The 20538-nt window shown below is 38.9% G+C and overlaps 1 long non-coding RNA gene across 1 annotated transcript; it reads left to right on the top strand.

Moving 5' to 3' along the window:
* Nucleotides 1–18328: 18328 nt before the first annotated feature.
* On the top strand, nucleotides 18329–20302 carry LOC149076968 (uncharacterized). The gene is made up of 2 exons (XR_016194040.1): nucleotides 18329–18471; nucleotides 20024–20302. It is a non-coding gene; the product is annotated as an uncharacterized LOC149076968 (long non-coding RNA).
* Nucleotides 20303–20538: the final 236 nt, after the last annotated feature.

Below are 20538 nucleotides of genomic sequence, written 5' to 3'. Positions count from 1 at the left end.
AATCATAGGAACAAAGGTGCACAAACGGCATCTGGAGCCGCTACAGGGAGTTGTTGCGTCGCACACTTTTAAACCAATCCCGAACTCAGCTAGCATGTAATTGCAATTCTGATAACATAAATACGTTAGGGTACATGAATTTGAAGTAAGACGCACCCAATGGTACCACTCAAGTTTTAATAACGCTTCCGGGCCGGGTATCAACCAGGCTCGTAGCCGGCATATATAACGACATTATTTTACACTATATCTCGAGAGGTTCGCAACGCAAATAGAACTCACAATGGTGTCGCCTGATAGATATTCAAATCCAATGGTATCTGTTTTATTAAGTCATGTGATTCAAGGTACAGTCGACGCTCGTTATAGCAATCATTCCATTATAACGACCGGTAGGATAAGTCCCAATAATAACTATCATATATGTTTTCCTTTCGATATAACGACTTTCAATATTACGTCTGTTTTCGACGGGACGAAGGGGGTCGTTATATCGAGCGCCGACTGTGTACAAAGAACTATTCACGTCAAAATCTGCGACCTCACCTACGGCACAGGCTACCCCAATTTTTTTAAGTTCCTCCACAATAAGCGTTACACAATAATATTTTACAGGAACAATTTAATTAATTTTTAATTTCTAACAATTTAATTAAGAGCACAGATTAACATTAGCACAGAGAGGAATAATATTAACTTATTTGTTCATACATGAAGTTGAGAGTATGAAATACAGTAAAACCTCGTTAAGTCGTCACTCCGGTTTAGTCGTCATTTTTCTTCAGACCCTTCCAGCTCTCATAGACCATAATGTTATTAAACCCTCGTTTTCTCGTCGCTAATTTCGGTTAACTCGTCACTATGAAAAAGTTTGAGAAGGTGGAACAGACTATTTTTATGGCTTCCATTAAAAAAAGAGCTTGTTAACAGCATTGCCATATGCTTAAAAGTCACCATAAAATACTATATATCCAGACGGAACAGTTTAAGTAACGAAAGTTACGCTGGGGAAGTTAATTTGCCGAATAAGGTTTTTGGAACGTTGGGGACTGTTCAGGCTAGATCTCATTTCTGCCTGGGCTCCATTGGAGAAACTGGACAAACCGTGTGACACCCAAGCTCTGTCGCAAGAAGCAACGTAAGCACTTCGCCGCCCCCCCCCCCCCCCCGGGGAACCAGGGCATCTCCGGCAAAACCAAAATTCATTGATATGTCAAAGATTACATATAGTGCAAGGAAATCAGAAATTATGCAAATCGAAGAATCAAATTAATCAAGTCAAAGTCAAAGTGCAGCGGGCACGGATAATAAATAATCATAGAAAGCAGGGGCTCTACTAATTTAGGGCTTGATATTTAAACAAAATATCTTTGTTGAAAAAAATTAGACATTCTTTCCCAAGTTGGTCTCCTGTTTACTTTTCCCTGCCCAGGGCCCCTCCACCAAGTCAAAAGTGTTCGAGATTCCTTTGCAGTTGCATCCATGAACTACTGGTGAAGAATTCAAACACTGAAATTAAGTTTGATGTATATGTAAAAGTAATGTGCAATAGAGAGTTCTGTTATGAAGAAGAGCTACTTATTCAAACAGTTGCTCTGTTAGTCTAAATTAAAAATTACTAGTATAAATCAAAGTGTAGAGTACATTTCACCACAATAATTTAAGTAATAAGAGATAAAAAAGATAAAAAATAAATTGCTATTAGTTTTTCTTTCGCAATCTATAAATTTTATTAATATTGTTATTTTGATTCATACTTTAATAAATGTCATATTACTTCAAATTTATACGATTTTCATAACATTGCACATTGAAACTGACGAAACTCCGCCTAAGCCGTCACTCCGCTTAAGCCGTCATGATTTTCCGATAACTTGAGGTGACGGCTTATCGAGGTTTTACTGTATATCAGAGAGAGAGAATCTTAGTCTGTTTAAACAAAGCCTCACGCATCCAATTAACGGCGCCCCTCGCCAAATAATTACCATGAATCTGATGATGTCGTATAATTCGATGTTCTCTCTCTCGGACGCGTTTCCTGTCGACGGGATCCCTCTACATCGCCAACATTTAAAACGATAAACCCAAGATACATATTGAAATATCACCATGTTGTAAAAGACCACCCGTACTAAGTTCGCTGTTAATCATTGGCAGAAACAGGAAGCAATACATTTCAACGCGAAACCTGTCCTACTTCGAGGCAAAACTCTCAATCAAATTGAATCGAATTCCGTTTCTATTTTCGGCGTTAATTATCCGAATGAAAAATAAGGCCGCGTTAGCTTGATTTATTCCCAGAATATGAGGGGGGGGGGGGAAGGAACGGAATGATTTTTATTTATAACGGTGAAACCTCGCTACAACAACACTCGATTTCTCGATATAACGATAAGCCCCCTTGCAACTACATATACTGTATATCAGCAAAATCTTGTTTGGAATCGCCTATAATCTAGTGCTGAATTCCCCTCGATATCCCATTTACTACGATACCCCCCCCCCCCCACTATAACGATATTTTTTTTGAGGATATTTGAAAACCGTTTTACACAACGATTTTATATTTCACTCAAAAAATCAGCTTCAATATATTTTTTAAATTTCTAAACCAGTTCTTGTTTTTTGGAGAGTGTTTGTAAAATTTTATATTAACATTTTGCATTATCTACCGTTCGAAAGTGTTTATGAAGTCGCGATGAAGGTACCCATTGTGAAGAACACACAAGTGTTACGCGATAAACTATTTTACAGGGGGTAACAGTTAATTGAATTTTGTTTATCAACTAATTTTAATTGGAGTTTTTATGCTGCAGAAAACAGCAAAAGTTTTTTTTTTTGGGATCAGCGTGTCCCATAAATTCGTAAATAGTTTAAAAATTATTGGAAATTGATGTAAATGCTATATTTTATTTTCTGGTTAGCGAAAAAGTTTTTCCTCACGTAAAGGGGATTTTTTTTTTGGTGCAGAAATTTATTTGGCCAGAATTTACTCTCAAGTATATTTATTTTGACTTAGGAACATATTTTCCATTTATTCCAAATGTTTTATTCAATATTAAAACATTCAATTCTGCATTATTTATTTTCATTAATTCTGAAATTATTCCCGCCACTAATTCTTAATTTTTAATAATTTTAATGTTATTTCTACCATTTTTATTCTGAAGATATCTTTGCCATTAATTCTGATAATATTTCTACTATTAATTCTGATATTATTTTTTCCATTAATTCTGATATTATTTTTCCATTAATTCTGAAATTATTTCTGCCATTAATTGTGAATTTTTATCGATTACGAAAATTATTACTGGCATTAAATATGATTTTTATAGATTCCGAAAATATTACCTACATTAATTCTGGAGTTTTAATAGTTCTGAAATTATTTCTGCCATTAATTCTGAAATACCGTAATTCTGAAATTATTTCTGCCATTAATTCTGAAATACCGTAATTCTGACATTATTTCTGCCATTAATTCTGAATTATCTTTACTTTCAGTGTCAGCCAGCACATCTTTATATATAAAGGCATTTCCCCAGCATTTCTGTACATTCCGTAATCATACTCTTCTGGATGCCAAAATTTTGGCTCAAGGGAGTCCCAAAAACTGTTCGGGGCCCCCTGAACACCCCCCTCGTCTTCAGCAACACCCAGACCACCTTTCGGAAACCTCTACACTAGGCAGATAAATATAGACCACGTTATTCACCACCAATCATACAACCAGTCTTTGATTGAGAAGAACATATGGTCACCAGATAGGATTGCAGTTATTTCATACGATACATATATTTCTTCAAAATTCAAGATTACATGGTTTTTTAGACGAAAATGCCCCAAAAAAAACCCCAGAAATTCTCAGATGTAGCTCGAATATCCCAGGAGACAGCTGCGCGAAGAGGCAAGAGGCCTCCTACGCAAAAAAAACAAGGCCTCTTCTCTGTCTATCTGTAGAGCCTCAAGAGCAATTAGATACGCATACGCACTTTACGTTTCTCGGTTTCTGTATTACAACACACACACATACACACAGTGAGATATGAAAGGCATAAAAAGATTACGAGAAACTAGTTGCGATGGCATTAATATGAGAGAAGAGAGGACGTTTACCCGATACCATCTGAGGCCTATGAGAGATATATTATGTGAGGAGCCGTGCTTGACCTCTTGACTCGAGCCCAACCCGCAATTCCAACCTCTAAACCTGTTTCCACTCTCTTATATAAACTCTACTATCATTATAGTAGAAAAAAAAAATGATAAAATATATTATATTGAAAATTGCATTCACATGGTGTAGAAACACATATGTTTGTTTCCTGGCATTTCTCATTGAAATCGCAATTTCTTACGGGAATTAATTTTAATTATATTTTTCAATGCACTTCGTGGAAATAACATTCCCTATGGAAATTGATGTTGGAAACAATAATTATAATTAAAATCTATTTTTGTAGTTTCATATATTATTGGTGGAAGGATAGTATGGGGATGATAGATATTGTATATACACACAGCTGGTCGAAATAATAATTATTATAGATGGCATCGGCGTTCGGTACAGCCCTAATGATGATTTTGACTTGTACGGGGGTGTTTCATATGCAGTAAAACCTCCCGTTAACGGCCACCACCGAACAACGGTAATCTCCGAACAGCGGCCACGTTTTTGTTCGAACCCAACGCGTTCCATACACTTGACAATACAGATAACCTCCAAACAACAGCCGCTTCAAGTGGGGGAAAAATACGCATATTCGCCGAGAGAAAAATAATTTCCAAGCTGATTTTCAAGGGAGTTCTCCCCCCCCCCCCATAAACTCTATGGGGATAAAAATCATTTATGCTCTTTTTCCTGGGTATAAATGCTAGATGACTACTACTGAACCAACATGCACCTCGTCCATATTTCTCTGCGGAATTTTTAATGAATTGGTACATGTTGGAATGTGCAGTGAACCTGAAGAGTGAAGATTGTTTCTCTGTAGTGCTTCCATCTGCCATCAATTTTTCGAACTATGAGTGAAGTGTAATGATAGAATAATTTTATTGTTGTGTAGGCTTGTTGCTCTCTGTGGCGAGACATTTTAACGGGCTGATCGGCTCACATTCGCGCCTCGAAGTTGAGAACCACAGGAAAACAACTTCAGCTGACCATCACTATCTCGACGGTGGGGTTAGAACCCGGATCCACGCGGTACGAGTCCGTCACTATACCACTCGACCGCCATAGCGGCAATGCTGGATGACGATATTGAAGAGGGAAAAAATCCCACGTTAGTGAGCTATAGTTGTGCCACGGGTCACTGAAGTATTTTTATAAAATAAGTTTGAGATCACGGGCCACATCGGATAGCTACGAGGGCCACATTCAGTCGTGGGTTGAGCATGTGTGTATTCTAGTTGATCGTGGGTGGCGATAAAGAACTTTCTAGGGCTCAAAACCAAAACTAAAAAATTCTTCTTTGGTTAAGTATTTCTCCAGCACGCCATATTTCTCCAATATTTGAGCTCAATTCTTAAAAATTTCCCTCCCTGTCATTCCATCATCGATACATTCATCTAATATTCGTAATCGTATCAATCATCATCACTATACTCTCCTGTACCATCATCATCTTTTATTCTAGCTAGCGGTCTGTGATATATCAGACCATTTTCCACTGAAGGAACGGGTACATTAGCCTTGGAATGGATCTTTGGCGTTTCAATTTTTTTTTTTTTTTTGTATTTTGAGTGATAATCGTGGGATTTCATTTTCTTCACTATGCGCAGAAGGTATTTACTCCACAAAAGATATATTTCTTGGAAGGTTGATTCTAGTGCAAATAGTCTTCGAAACCTTATTACTAAGTAAAAAAAAGCAATCCCTATACTTAAGGGAACGTATAACCATGCGGAAAAATAGTACTAAACACTGTACAAAAAGCGACAACTATCAATCACGCCACCTATTTACCCCACATACTCAGCATATAAAACAGCAAAATGCGCATTCAAGTCATACGAAACATTTTACGATGGATAATATGAAAAAGGCATTACGTGATAACTTATAATACATCTTTCCTCTTTTATGCGAAAGCTCTTTTATAAGTAATATAACATTATAACTTATATTTAGGAATGCACACACGCGTCACAAGAAGAGATATACATCACGTGTCTCAACTAAACGATCTTACCAAGCTCGCACGCACATAACGTTTTCGTATCACGTCCAAACCACACGATGTCCGTATAATTCTAGCAGACATTTAGAGACATACGCCGACTTGACTTCAGGTTCATTATCCGTTATCTCTTTTATGTGATATTGCAGTATACGCATAGGACGAAAAAATTCTCAAACTTGAAAAAAAAACACTTGATCTTTTGACTCTACGAGAAATTTGTTAAAGAGGGAGGAAAAAAAAAATATTTTCTTCTTATTTATTATTATATGTGTGAGTATATATAATGGCTCTTCCTCCCTCAACCACCTACGCTATTTTTAATGAGCGTCTGTAGGAGAATCTCTGAAGGCCCTTCCCTGGGGGGGATTAAGAATAAAAAAGACCACCTTCTTACGTTATGGCCTTATCTCAATTCTACGACGATCGTGAGAAAGTTTGTCAAGGCCATAGCGGAATACTCCTTGTGGTAAATCACCGCAACGATTTAGGACACTCCCAGAAATATCCTTGTCTTCTATCTGTATTTTATAACAAATGGCTTCTCGGTGTCCAAACAACGACTGGATTCTGATTTGAATCCATTTTTTACGTGGAGATTATTGAATGTTTTTGCTTAATTTGATATTCATTAGGGGTGGTAAAAACTCTGTCATCACCGATTTTCTCAAATACAGAGATACCTCGTCTAACGAAGATGATTCGTTCCGGAATCACGTTCGTTTGCCGAAATCTTCGAAAGCGGAACGTGGTTCCCCCGTAGATTTCTATCGAAAATCGTTTGATTCGTTCCGGGTTCTGCCCAAAATTTAAAGATAAGTTTTATAAAACACTAAAGATAAGTTACACTACATATATTTATATAATATATATATAGTTATATATAAGTTTTATGAATTTAGAATCACACACACACTCTATTACATGTGAGAAATATCATTGAAGGACTTCCCCCCCCCCCCTTCTGATATCTATGAAATGAAACTGTTAAAATACTTCGATTAAAATCAAAGTATTTTAATCGAAGAACAAATTGAAAAATTTCGGTTAATGTGCCGCATGAAAAAAAAAACCAATTCGATATGATATTAAGTTAATATTTTCCAAGCAATAATATCAATTAAACTATCGAGTTTGCCTCCAAATTTCAAAAGTTCGCCTCGGAATTTCGAGTTGTTATTTGTGTGTGTGGTAAAACAATATCAGTAAAATTTTTAAAATATATTCACTTCAATTGTAATTAAAAAATATATATTAACGCCGAGAAACGGCGGCAAAACAGTTAAGAGACTATGGAATTAAAAATCTTAAATTCAGTTTTGTCCAGAGCAGAATTGAACGTTTCCGTCGTCGCCCAACCTTTGCAGGCTGCCTGGCGACTAACAGATCCCCAGGGGTGGTATGCGAAAGAAAAAGACAAGTTTGTGCAGAGAATGAGAGCCAGGAATGTATTGTTTACAAACCACAGTGAAATGAGTGCTCATTGAATAATTTAATTATATTAATTATGTATATTTTGCAAGTTTCACTAATGTCTTTTAACGCACACAAATGTCAATTGTTAAAATTTCGAGGCAAACTTGTAAATTAATTAATATTATTGCTTATTAAATATTATCTAATATTATATCTTATGACTTTTTGTATATGGCATATTAATCAAAATAAAGTCACTAATTTCAATCGGAGAATCACAACGGTTTTATTCGATAGGTGGCGGAAGGAGTTCCAGTTCACATAGATGTCTTTCTCACATGTAAATATAATACCGCACTGGATGATTGTTTTCAGTATTTTCTAGAAGGCATATTTATTTGCAGATGAAATTTTAATTTTTACCCGTTTATTGGTTATGGACAATAAGTTCGATATGTGCCTAAGAACTCACCATTTTTTCATGGTGAGAAAGTTTACGAAAATATGGCCGTTTAGGGTCTGAGAATGAATCTACGTGCACAGAATTTTTTTTGCTCAAAAAATTTCCTATTTTTTTAGAAGGCAGCATGTTATTTTGTCATTCCGCACAGATATCAAAATTCTGTGAGCAGAGAAACAGGTCTGTGCAGGTGAAATAAAAGACAATATTCCCCCTATTCTGGGGGGGGGGGAATTGAGGGACACATTTCATGTAAGAATGAAATTTTTCATTTTTACCGGGAGCATCTCGGTGCTTATCATGTCCTTCCCCAACCATCCTGGGGGGAGCTAGCCCTCCCTCCCTTCCCAGACTGAGATCTTTGGTGGAAGCCTCTTCTATAGTGAATTTTTATATAACAAATATCAATGCGGTCTGTCCCGGCTCCCGTGCTAGAGCTCTGCCAGCCCTATCCTTTGTGGAGGGGGAATCATAGTGCTCTCTTAAACCGTTGAGGATAGACGGTTGATTTCATACTCGGGAGATATTCTTCGAAAACGCAGATGAACACCCCATGATTTAATAGCATAATGATTATTTCAGTTAAAACCATGGGCCTGAGTACTTGTACGAGGACTTTTCGTCTGGTGATAGTTATAATCAAAGCTCTTGATTCGTGAATATGCCTCGCGATAGGCTGATAGGGCTCCATCCTCGAGAGCCCCAACCATGAGTTCAACTGGGCACAGCATGAAGACCCATGGGTCCCCACATCACGCAGTAGGGCCCTAAGCTGAGATCTTTGGTGGACCCTATGTTATACTCTTCACGGGCCCCTCTAATATGAATTTGTAGTGTGAAAAACTAAAAAAAAGAATCACATCTGATGAGAATCATCTCGGGGGCCCCGGGCAGTAACCCTGTGAGACTTTCCCTTGTGTGTGAGGGGGGGGGGGGTAATATAGGGACCTCAGTTGGAGCTTCCACGATAAGATCTTGCTCATACTTGACAATAAGTATGTAAATTAAGAGATGGTGCCGAAGACCTTTTTTAATTTTGCTCTGGGCTATGATGTTGAGATTACAGTAGGAAAGCTTTTTTTTTTTTGAATAAATAATAAAAAATACGTTCGAGTTCTGTAGAACAACAGCCTCATTATCATCAAGGGTACCGCGGAACAGCCTTTTAAGTATCAAAGGTTTCGCGAGGAACGTTACGTTGGAAACCCCTGATACAGAGAACCCTATATCAATAGGTAATACAAATGGGCAGTCAGAATATTCCAAAACCAAACAGCACCACACTAGAGATACTTGTAATATGTTGTTGGCAGAGACATTTGTCGGGAGATGAGGCCGGAATCCAAACTTGTAATGGGGGGATTCGACTAAAGAAAGGAAAATCAACTGGAAAAATGTTGATAAAGAGTGAAAAGATCCTTAATGAAAAAAAGGGGAAAAAAAAGAGAGAAGAGAGTCACCGACATATGAAGAAAACATTTTGAGGAGAGGGCTGAAAGTCGTTGGTCGTCCCGTATATACGGGACTCATCACGTACGAAGGAGAAGGATGGTGCACTGTGTTCAAATGGTTTCAGCCCCTAGGTTCCTATGAAGAGAAGGAGCCTAGTTTTTTTCAGAAGGCAGCTTCTCTAGAGATAGGTGGAACTTTTCGAAAATGTAAGAAAGGAGGTGTGTTAAAAGAGGAATTAAGCATTGAATATAGAATTTCAACACTGAAAAGTATTGTATTTACCTGCGCTTTTTATACACTCGCACTTTCCCTTCAAAATTATTTCGATGTGCAAAAAATTTGAGAGTGAAAATACCGTCATAATAAATCTCGCATAAAAAATGTCGCTCCTGTAATCATGCCGTCGCCTGATACCTGGCACCGGACCTTAACTCTTATGAACGGGCCTGGAAGGGGGAAGGAAAAAAGGGGGTGACGTGTATGCAATTTCAAAAACAAAATTTATTTTGTATTAAATGGATAAAAATTCCAGAGTTTCAAGAAAATTCACAATCAAACAGTTATATAGAGGAATACCTAGCACTTTTCATGTTGATAACATTTGTCACTTTAACCTGATAAACTGTGCTTGAATTTTTTCGCATTTTCATCGTTTACCACTTTTACCCTTCAATTCAGCACACAAAAATCACATCAGTTCATAGGGAAGTAGAACCGCAACTTATTCTTTTGATCAATCATAGCGTGATTTCATGCAATAATCTTTTCTAGCCGATCATCAATCGGATCAGCATTTCTTCTTTTAACATTTATGCATCCGAAAAAATTGAATGAACCAATTAGCTTATCGGAAAGATTCAAATTCAAAGCGATGAAAAGACTTTTTCTTTTTGTTATGCGTCGCCCTTGACCGTGAAAGGCAATCATGCTCATACAAAACTCAAAGACAAATGAGTCACTTCCTCATGATCGATGAGAAACATGACTGTAGAGGCAAAATCCAATTACATGACAAAAGCATCCGTTTCTCTGTTCGGAAATCGTCTTTATGAGCGGAATACAAATAAAAGGCCACAACAGAGACAAAATGCCCAACGAGGTGGCTGAAAACTGAAATGAACTGATTAGAGTCGAACTCGAACTCGTTCGGACATTTCTATTTTTGTTCTCGGTTAAGATGATTTCGGTGATGGCCAGCGGATATTTCGATTTTCCGCAAACGTATCCAAATTATTTGTTCCAGAAGAAGAGGAAGAACAAATTCATAAAATCTAGCCGTTCGTGGATCAACGATTCAAATTACGGCTGCCTCTTTCTTGCTCTGCATGCATTCGGTGTGGATGGAAACCCTTCGAACCGCAAACCGTGGCAGCTGCTTCTGCGCCGTCCTTTCGCATGGGGTTTCCACTTCATAACTTTTTACTTGATAACGATGTCCCTCAGCCACACCATCTCACGTCGAGCGAAAGAACTATCAACTTTGCATGCTCTGATCGGACTGTTGGCTCTGGTTCTTTGGCGATCACTGGTCTCTCCGGCAGAGAACGGAGTCAAGATACTGCAGGAAATGAACTCGTCAATTCACAAACGCAAATTGTTCATAAACTTGTGTCTGGGGGTCGTTATGGTAATCAATTTGATGTCTGAAACGTTCTCAGTTAGTTCAGCCTACTTATCCGACAAACAAAGGGTTGCAGTCTCTTGTTTTCTCTTCGGTGCTAGAATAAAAGACATGTCGTATACCTCATCAGCGATTCTCTTGACGCTGGGATGTTCTTCGTGTGTCACGGTCGGCATCGTCTTCCCGTCCATCGTCGCTTTGTTCATTTATGTTCTGTGTTCTAACTTGAACGATGCCGTGAGAGCATTCAACAGAGAGCTCGAGAGATGCCAGTTGAGTGATCTCACACGCGCTGTTACGAAATACAAGAAAATTGAGAATGTCGCCAAGAAGATAGAGGATGCCGTCGCAGTCCCGTCGCTTCTGTTGATGATTCTGACCTTCTCGTACATCTTTTACGGTATATTTCTGTACGTCAGGCTCCCTTATTTACTAGAGGATGTTTCGATTGTTGGTTTCACAGTTTTGGCAGTTTGCAATTCGGTTTCTACAGCCGTCGGTGTGGTACTTTGTTCTTCGAGAGTGACTCTACTGTCTAAAGAAACGATCTACATATTCAATGAGATATACGAATCTATCGTCTTAGCCGAGAACCTAAGAATAGGAGAAAAACAGCTGAAGTCGTTGAAATTGATGACTAAGAAGAAGCCTGTATGTCTGACGGCTGCGAATTTCTTCACTTTCAAGAAGGGTCTCATTCTCACTTGGATGGGTGCTCTGTTCACTTACGGTCTCCTGGCGGCTAATATGTGAACATAACACCTAAACGTATATACGAGCATACAGAACTTTGAATACGGATGCTATTATGTGTTACTACAGGGTGTCCGGGAAAGAACTGACAGTTTTTACAAAGCGATAAGAAAACGCTTATTATGCTAAAAAGTTATTCTAGCAGCAGATTTGTGGGAGTGGCCACAAAATGCATTTATAAAGCCGTCCTGTCTCGTAAGGAACCTTACCGACAGATGACACGACAGGCACCTTCTGCAATTTCTTACATATCTTTCTTCATTATCATAATCGTATAGCATTAATCGCAATGCATCTTCAGCATCTTACTAATCATATGGTAACTTTTTATCTTCATTTACTCATACAACATCATATTGTCACATGCTACTTCTGAACCACACATGCATCTCGTCTAAATTTCCCTGCGGAATTTCCAACGAATTGGTACACGTTGAAATGTGCATGTAGGCGTTGCGAACCTAATGAGAAGTTTGTTTCTATGTAATTGCTATGTGTAGTGCTACCATCTTCTGTCAATTTTTCGAACTATGAGTGAAATATGACGGCTGAATAATTGTATTAGACCTACCGCTGTATGTAGCGAGTCTTTTTACCGAGGGGATCGGTTCGCAATCGCGCCTCGAAGTTGGGAACCATAGATTTTGTCACATACAATTAGTTAGCATCAATTATCCCTCAGTATAGATCATCATTAGTTGCGTTGGAGGTGGCTGGTAACGCCTGGGACAAAGATATACTCCGAGCTACATTTCGAAAATTTTCACCATCTTAGAGATAGTGTGAGATGATTGTCATCATCCCTATTCTCTTATACCAACCATGGTTTCAATGCACTACTGCATTTAATTGACAGAGCGATGATGGATGGGGGCGAGGGTATGAGCTGTGATAGTCCAATCTTCGGAACCCCGATATAAGAGTGAAGGTTCAAGCATCCACATCTAGTATTTTTATATATTGCCGCACTTTCTATCCTGCAGTTTCAACCGTTGGAGACTATATACATACTTTGTAATTTGATCGAATAATTAGAAAATGAATGTGCGGTAGAGTCAGTAGGGGATACAAAGATCTCAATAAATGAATAATAAACATTTGAATTTCTGCATGAATAATTCATTGTCTAACTCCCACCACTCTGCTTAACTGTGGACGATGTATGATCGCAATTTTCATTCCAGATTTCTTATTGTAAATATGTATGTATATATGAGAAACTTAGTTATTATCACATAAATTAATAAATTTTCTTATATATATATACCCATCCTTCGGGAACGTTTGGATATGTTTCTAAATAGGGGGTTTTGTCCTGTGCTTCAATGTTCAATCCCCCCCCCCCATACACTCTTCTTTTTCCTCTAGTTCTTTAAAACAAAGCCATTACTGTGAATGCAAATGATAATTCCGCTACAGCAACTGGTAAAAATATTTGATCCACAGCTACTACCTGTAAAAACAAACTCAAACTGACCAAAGGTTTTAAAGTGTAATGCAGTAAAACCTCTCTTTTACGGCCACGGTGGGACAAAAAAAATCGTCCGTAAAAGAGGAGTGCCCATTAAGAGGGGTTTTTACTATATATGGTAGATTTATTGTCTTAAGTCAGCATTACGCTATGAAAGTTTGATAAAAGCTCTTTCATAAAACTTGAAAAATGCTACCAATAGGCGTATCGGTTATATTCGAGCGAACAGGGGCGTAGCCAGAAATTTCGTTCGGGGGGGGGGGAACCACTTTCATTTCGGGGGGGGGGACCAAAGTGACAGAACAATGGATTTGGCCATCTTTCTCCCTTTTTTCGGTCATTTTCTCACATTTCGGGGGGGGGGGACCAGACCCCCAAGGCCCCCCCCCTCGCTACGCCCTTGCGAGCGAATGTAACCACTACACGGGGGGGTTTTTTTTTCAAATTTTTGTGAAAGATCTTTTCCCAAACCTTTATAGTGTAATCCCGGCATTAAAAGGCATTATGTAAAATAAATCTGTGAAACATTTTTTCTATACTGTAAAAGATCTTTGAGAAAGAACTTTTATAGTGTAATTACAGACCTAAAAATGATCTCTCAATCATAAAATGAGGGTTTACGGAAAATTCACCACCGGAAAATTCATCGCCGGAAAATTCACCGCTAAGTGAGCGAGGGAGTGAGCGATTGAGTGAGCGAGCGAGCTACTGAGTGAGTGACCGAGCTACTGAATCCGTGAGTGACCGAGCTACTGAATCCGTGAGTGAGTGAGCTACTGAGTGGATGAGTGACCCAGTGAGTGAGTGGATGAGTGACCCAGTGAGTGAGTGAGCTACTGAGTGGATGAGTGGCCCAGTGAGTGAGTGGATGAGTGACCCAGTGAGTGAGTGAGCTACTGAGTGGATGAGTGGCCCAGTGAATAAGTGAGTGAGGGACCTAGTGAGTGATCCTAAAGATATGGCGGAAAGTTTTAATAATGACTTTATTAGAAGAAATTGAGATGATACGGAAGAAATTACAAATTGCTGTTGCACAATAGAATATATTCAATAATTCCATCAACTCTATATTTTACTCAGAATCTTCTAACGAAACGTTAAAAGGAGAATTAAAAGCTAATGAAGTAAGTGGATACTCGATGAATTAATGCTTCCTAAAATGCTTAAAATCATCTCCTGTTATCACTTTGATATTATAAAAAACATTGTTGATCATCAGTAAGCAATGGATTATTTTTTTCATGACGAACTAGCTGTTACCAGCGACTTCAATGGTGTGGATTCTGCAATCTCAGATTTACTCAGCAATGATTCCCCTCCATACCAATTTAACACCTCATAATCCCCATGGCTGATGAACTTTCAGAAATCCCGTTTTAGTGCGTCTCTATATCTATATACTGCATATAAAATAACATGTCCCGACTGATTCATCATCGTCGAGCACAAACCCGCTGAAGCTATAAATATGCCATTAGGTCAATATTGTAATATATACAATATAACATGGCACAATCAGATTTTTTAATCATTCGTGACACTACTAGGTTAACACTAACTAATTCACTCACTCCCTCACTCACATACTCAGTAGGTCACTTACTCACATACTCAGTAGGTCACTCACTCACATACTCAGTAGGTCACTCACTCACATACTCAGTAGGTCACTCACTCACTCCTCGCTCACTGACTCAGTAGGTCACTCACTCACTCCTCGCTCACTGACTCAGTAACTCAATCGCTCACTCCCACGCTAACTGACTCGCATCGAACTGTTGTCGGTGGATTTTCCTAGCGGTGAATTTTCCTAGCGGTGAATTGCATGGCGGTGGATTTTCCTAGCGGTGAATTTTCCTAGCGGTGAATTGCATGGCGGTGAATTGTTGTCGGTGAATTGCTGGCGGTGAATTTTCCGGACACGTAAAATGAGAGATCATTTTTAGACCCAACACACTTATATTTCCGGATCTCATTTTAAAAACCCATTAAATCCTCTATCTTGCTTGAATCAAAAGCTTTTCACATATAGAGTGAAACCCGTCTAAGACAGACACCGTATGAGACAGAAACCTGTCATGAACGGAATCAATATATAGTTTGTTCGATGATTAGTGCCTTTATTTGCACCTTTATAAAACGGAAATCTGCCTATAACTGAATATTATTTCAGTTTCTTGACGTTCCGTCTCGTACAGGGGTTTCATCACATTCACATTGACGCGACGTATTGAAATTTTCAAAAACTTCAGTTATTGCGAAAATTGCTGTCATCTGAATGAGTCGTGCTTTTCGATGATGTATCGATGATTTTAGAAAAACATATCAGAATCTTTTAATTTTTGTGTTTGGGATCAGTCGTTATATACCGACATCCTTGTTCTTTGACCTCGTGGAGCTTAGAATTCCTTCTCAATCGTCGTAAATTTGAAGAGAGAGAGAACAAAAGCCATGGACACCTACAATCTAAAAACGTAGCGAAAAATTGGATCAAAATTTTTTTTAGTATATTCACCTCCGATAAATCCAAGCAGTTTTTTCCGTTACTCACAGTGACAACCGGTAAGTGAGAATTCCAGTGGCGTAATATACCGCAAACTATATATACGTCTATGAGATCATCATATGTGTTGATACGACCTGCACCGTGTTGCGTTTTTTTTTTCCAGGTGGTCATTCGAGATGTTTGTAATCCCCGAACGGTACCTGAATCTCTTGCCCGTGGTCTTCCTGTGCTACGCTTTGAAAGGGCCGCACCCGGCTTTGCAATTGCTTCCGGGAAACAGCACTTTCTCCGTCGGATTCAACACCATCGTTCACGCGGCCATCAGGTCCTATACGTCGGTTTATGTTTTCTGCGCCATCAGGTTCATTGTGGATACTTTCTTCTCGAAGATGGCCAATAGTGACGAGTTAAAATTCGTGGTTGACAGCTACGATGTGAGTGAGAAGTTGTTTTGTGATATGACGTTTATATTCATTGATGGTTGATCATTTTTTGTTGTACCGCGGTCATTTTCTGCGAGCGAGGGCTAATTTAGCCGGGACCTACCATTTGTTGCTGATTCCGTACCGCAGCGTTCGACATACTTGCCTTTTTTTTATGCACATCGAGAGATTGGTGCGCTAACTCTTCGGTAGCTCCGTTTACATGTGCCATATTGCGGTAGCATTGGCTCTAGCACCCGCTTGACGACTTTTTTTCCCTCGTAGGGAAAGAGGCGTAAAGAAAGAGGAGGGAATATTTGCAACCTCTTCTGTGATGATTTTTGCGTTGCACAACCCCTTTCACATAATCCTTTGCGAATTTTCCCTACTGTGGAGTGAAGGGAACCAGATTTTTCATTTCGCATGAAAGCGGGGCTAGTGTGGGACTCCCTGCGGTAGCAATCCTTTTCTGTGTGTTCATGTTGTCGACGTCCACAACATGACCACAAAAGTTCTATCGACGTATCTGTTGTACCTCCGCGTCTGGAAAGTTTCTGACCAACACGGGTCGGATATCGAGCTCAAGACACCTCTAAGTATCCTTCGGTATTCTGGGCATCTTATCGACTGTCATTCATGAAGGACAATATTAAATCACTTCAGCGGACCCCGGGTTCTGAATATTTCGTTGGGTGTTCTTCTTAAGTAAATTCAGTCAACACCTTCTGTAATACGCTCACACTCGGTTACAACGAACGGCCTCGGTTGCACGACACCTTGGCTAATTGTAATGCTGGCCTCATGTCCAAAGGGTACCTACACGATAAAATCTGGCACCATGATTGTCGAGAGTAAGCATGTAAATGTGTCAGCTGTTAATTTCATCTAATTACGGGTTCCCCCTGGACATCACTTTGCTAAGGGCGACATGTAAATAAACATTCACAAGAGGGCTCAGTGAACCAATGTTCGAAGACTGACCATGCAAATAAGTTTACTGAAAAAATCAGGATGGACGGATCTGGTCCCAAAAGGGGGTTACGTACGATAAAAGGTCAAGAAATGCCGCTGTAGACTTTTGCCAACCGCGCGTTGCTATACCGGAGCACCAAGACTGCTCGATGTCTCTGATTTTGTGTTCGCGTGGTTTTGACCGACACCATAACCAAACTGCCACATTCAAGTACTTTCATGTTGGCCTTGAATTAAGCGTGTGATTGACGACTTAATCAAGTCGGTGCTTTTATTCTGATATAAACACTGCTCATGAAACTGAAAGTGTTGAAGATCCCTTGATCAAGAAGCTAGGAGAGTCATGGAACGACAATTATCATGACGAAATCATGATTCTATGACTTATACGGCCTAATAGAAGTGTTTCTCATAGTGTGCGTCGCGGCTCCTAGTAGCGTCGCCAGTCTTTGCCAGATCTAACGGACGCGTTTCTGAACCCAGGTCAGAGAGAATAGGGCTTTATTGTATTTCATTCCCCGTTAGCGGACAATGAAATCAGGCACACTCTAATTTTTTTTCTAAACTCTGCTAATTGTTGATCATAAACCGAGAATTTATAATATTCAATTAAGATTATGCTTAATATCAAGCTCGTATTGGTAATATGATAAATCATCAATTAATTATCTAATTAACTGAACATAACTGGTGATTTCAAAAGGTAAAGTTGGTTTTGTTTATTGATAACGTAAATCGTACCTCCCAATTAACGGACAAAATGTTTTGGTCCCGCGGGTGTCCGTTATCGGGAGGTTCTACTGTATCTACTTAACTATTCTCTGGGGAGCCGCAGATGCACGATGAATAGGGCAAGGGCACCGCGAGTGACAAAAGTTTGACAGCCAGTGGCCTATGGTTTTTTTAAATAGCACGAATGAAATGAGATTTCACGGCTGAGAATGAGATAATACAGCTTTAGAAGCTTCGTTATTGGAATACAGCACGTGTTTAGGGATAGAAACTGTATTGCAATATTTAATTTTTATAATTTCTTATGTGGCTTTTCTCTTTTTTATATTTCGCAGGGCATTTTTTTCGGATACCACGCCGTAATGCCCGGTCGGCTGATCATTCGTCGGCTCCAATCGACGACGAGAAGTTTATCCTCCCCGATTTCTCTAAAGTGGACGCTAACAATAACCTTGGGCATCAGTGCTCTCAGCTACATCATGAAGTGAGTGTTAGAGAAAAAATGGCATATATTCATTCTTTTGTTTCGCCACTGAACTACCATGATAGTGATCGTGGTCGAATGAATATCTGTCATGTTCTATATTAATAGTCTATAACAGGAGGGTGCACAACCTCCGGCCTGCGGAAGCTGTTCTGGTAGAAAAATACCTATATGATCTATACCTGACCATATCTTCTTGATAAAGAATACGGGAAATCGGGAACCATGCGAGACATCGCAATATATAGCCAAAAAAATTGTCAAAAACAATTATATTTGCCAATTATATGCAAAAAGAATTGCCAGAGTCAAGTAAAGTTGCCAGTTATAGAAAAAAAATGTCAAAGGCACGTAAAGTTACGAAATATAGCCATGAAAAATATCGAAGGCAAATATAGTTGCAAATTATAGCCAAAAATAACTGTCAAAAGCAATTGCAATTGAAATTGCCGAAGGCAAGTAAAGTTGCAATTTATGGCCAAAACAATTGTCAAAGGAAAGTAATGTTGCCATTTATATAAAAAAATATTTCTCAAATTCAATTGAAATTACTGATTATAGGCAATGAAATTGTCAAAGTTTGTCAACTATCGCTGAATTTGCCGGAAAAAAACCCCATCTAATGATGGGAAATAGAGTACTACTGTAGGTCGCAATGAATTGAAATGTAATTAATCCAAAATAAAAAGCATTTGCTTGACAAAAATATGTGACACTAACATATTTTTATGACTATAATTATTCATGATAGAGTCGTAATTATCGTAACATAATCTATAAGTGATTAAAAGAATCTTAATTTTCGATTTCGGTAAAGAAGAAAAATTCAAGCGAGCCACATTGAAATAACGATAAATTTTATAAAAAGCTTTGGACACAAAAAATTACAGAAATGTCCCGTAAAATAGGGTTCTTATGGTCAGCCCTATATAGGGTGTCCTGTAAGCGCTAATGCGGCCTTTATCTCATAAAACCTCCGTCATAGAGGTATGATTCCACTTTAAAAAATGCTCGAAATGTGTTCAATAATTACCCTGTACCAGTTTTCAGAGTGAGAATACACTGTGTCACAAAATAAAGAAGTTTAAATTCTCATACGTTCCCCGTATAAAAATTTATATTTTTCATTCTGTGCCACACTTTATTTTGACTCTCAAAACTGGTATGTGGTACGTTTTGAACATTTTCCAAACTATAACCATACCTCTATGACAAACGGTTGATGAGATAAAAACCTCATTAGCACTTACGGGACACCCTGTTTGTAGCCATTTGACCCCGCGAGCGGCAAAATTATTGCGTATCGGGCCCCGAGACTAAGAAAAGCAGTGCGGTCTTAACACATGGGCCCATCTGGGCACGGCCCGTGGGCCTCAGGAAAAGAGGGACCTCGCAAAAATGAGAACTGGTTCAAATTTTTGAGAATTTGTTAGGTAGGAATCAGAAAAATCACTTGGCCCGGAGGCCCATGACGCTGTTAAGACGGCCCTGAAGGAATTTATGCACAGGCGATCTATAATGTTCATGGGGCGTGATATTTCTGTCTTTCCAGGGACCCAGCCGCGGCTAAGAGCAAGTATTACGAAGTCATAGCGTCTGTCAAAGATAAGCTGGCCAATGGAATCGAAGCCTAGCAAATGGTTGCCTGAACTGATGGAACAGCGACCGATTTTGACATCATCATCCTCTCATGGCTGTGGCAAAATTTTACGACTATCACACGAGGACAGAATAGTTACCTTTTTTTTTACACTGTACCGAAGGAAATGTTTCTGTGCAAGATATCAGTCACCATAAGTCATGATAACTTCGATTAAAATTTTTGGGTAATTATGTCTTTCTCGTACAGTTGAGTCTCAGTTAAGCCGATATTGAAGATTCCTCGAAATTTTGTGCTCATTAACTGAGTTTGAACTTCACAAGTGCTGCTTTTTTGACGGAAAATTCATTCAGATGCTGCCAAATTCTGTGAATGAAATAGTTATTTCGTCATGATAAAGGGGGAGGAGGGGGGGGGGATGACAATATTTGATGAAGGAAAAAAAACCTGTAAATTTGGGCCATAAA

This window comes from Pholcus phalangioides, unplaced genomic scaffold (assembly GCF_987345545.1).
Source record: "Pholcus phalangioides strain wild (caught in Gottingen) unplaced genomic scaffold, Ppha-v1.0 ptg000015l_1, whole genome shotgun sequence".
NCBI classification, from domain to species: domain Eukaryota; kingdom Metazoa; phylum Arthropoda; class Arachnida; order Araneae; family Pholcidae; genus Pholcus; species Pholcus phalangioides.
The sequence above is the reverse complement of the archived record's forward strand: the minus strand, read 5'-3'. Positions and strand labels throughout refer to the sequence as shown.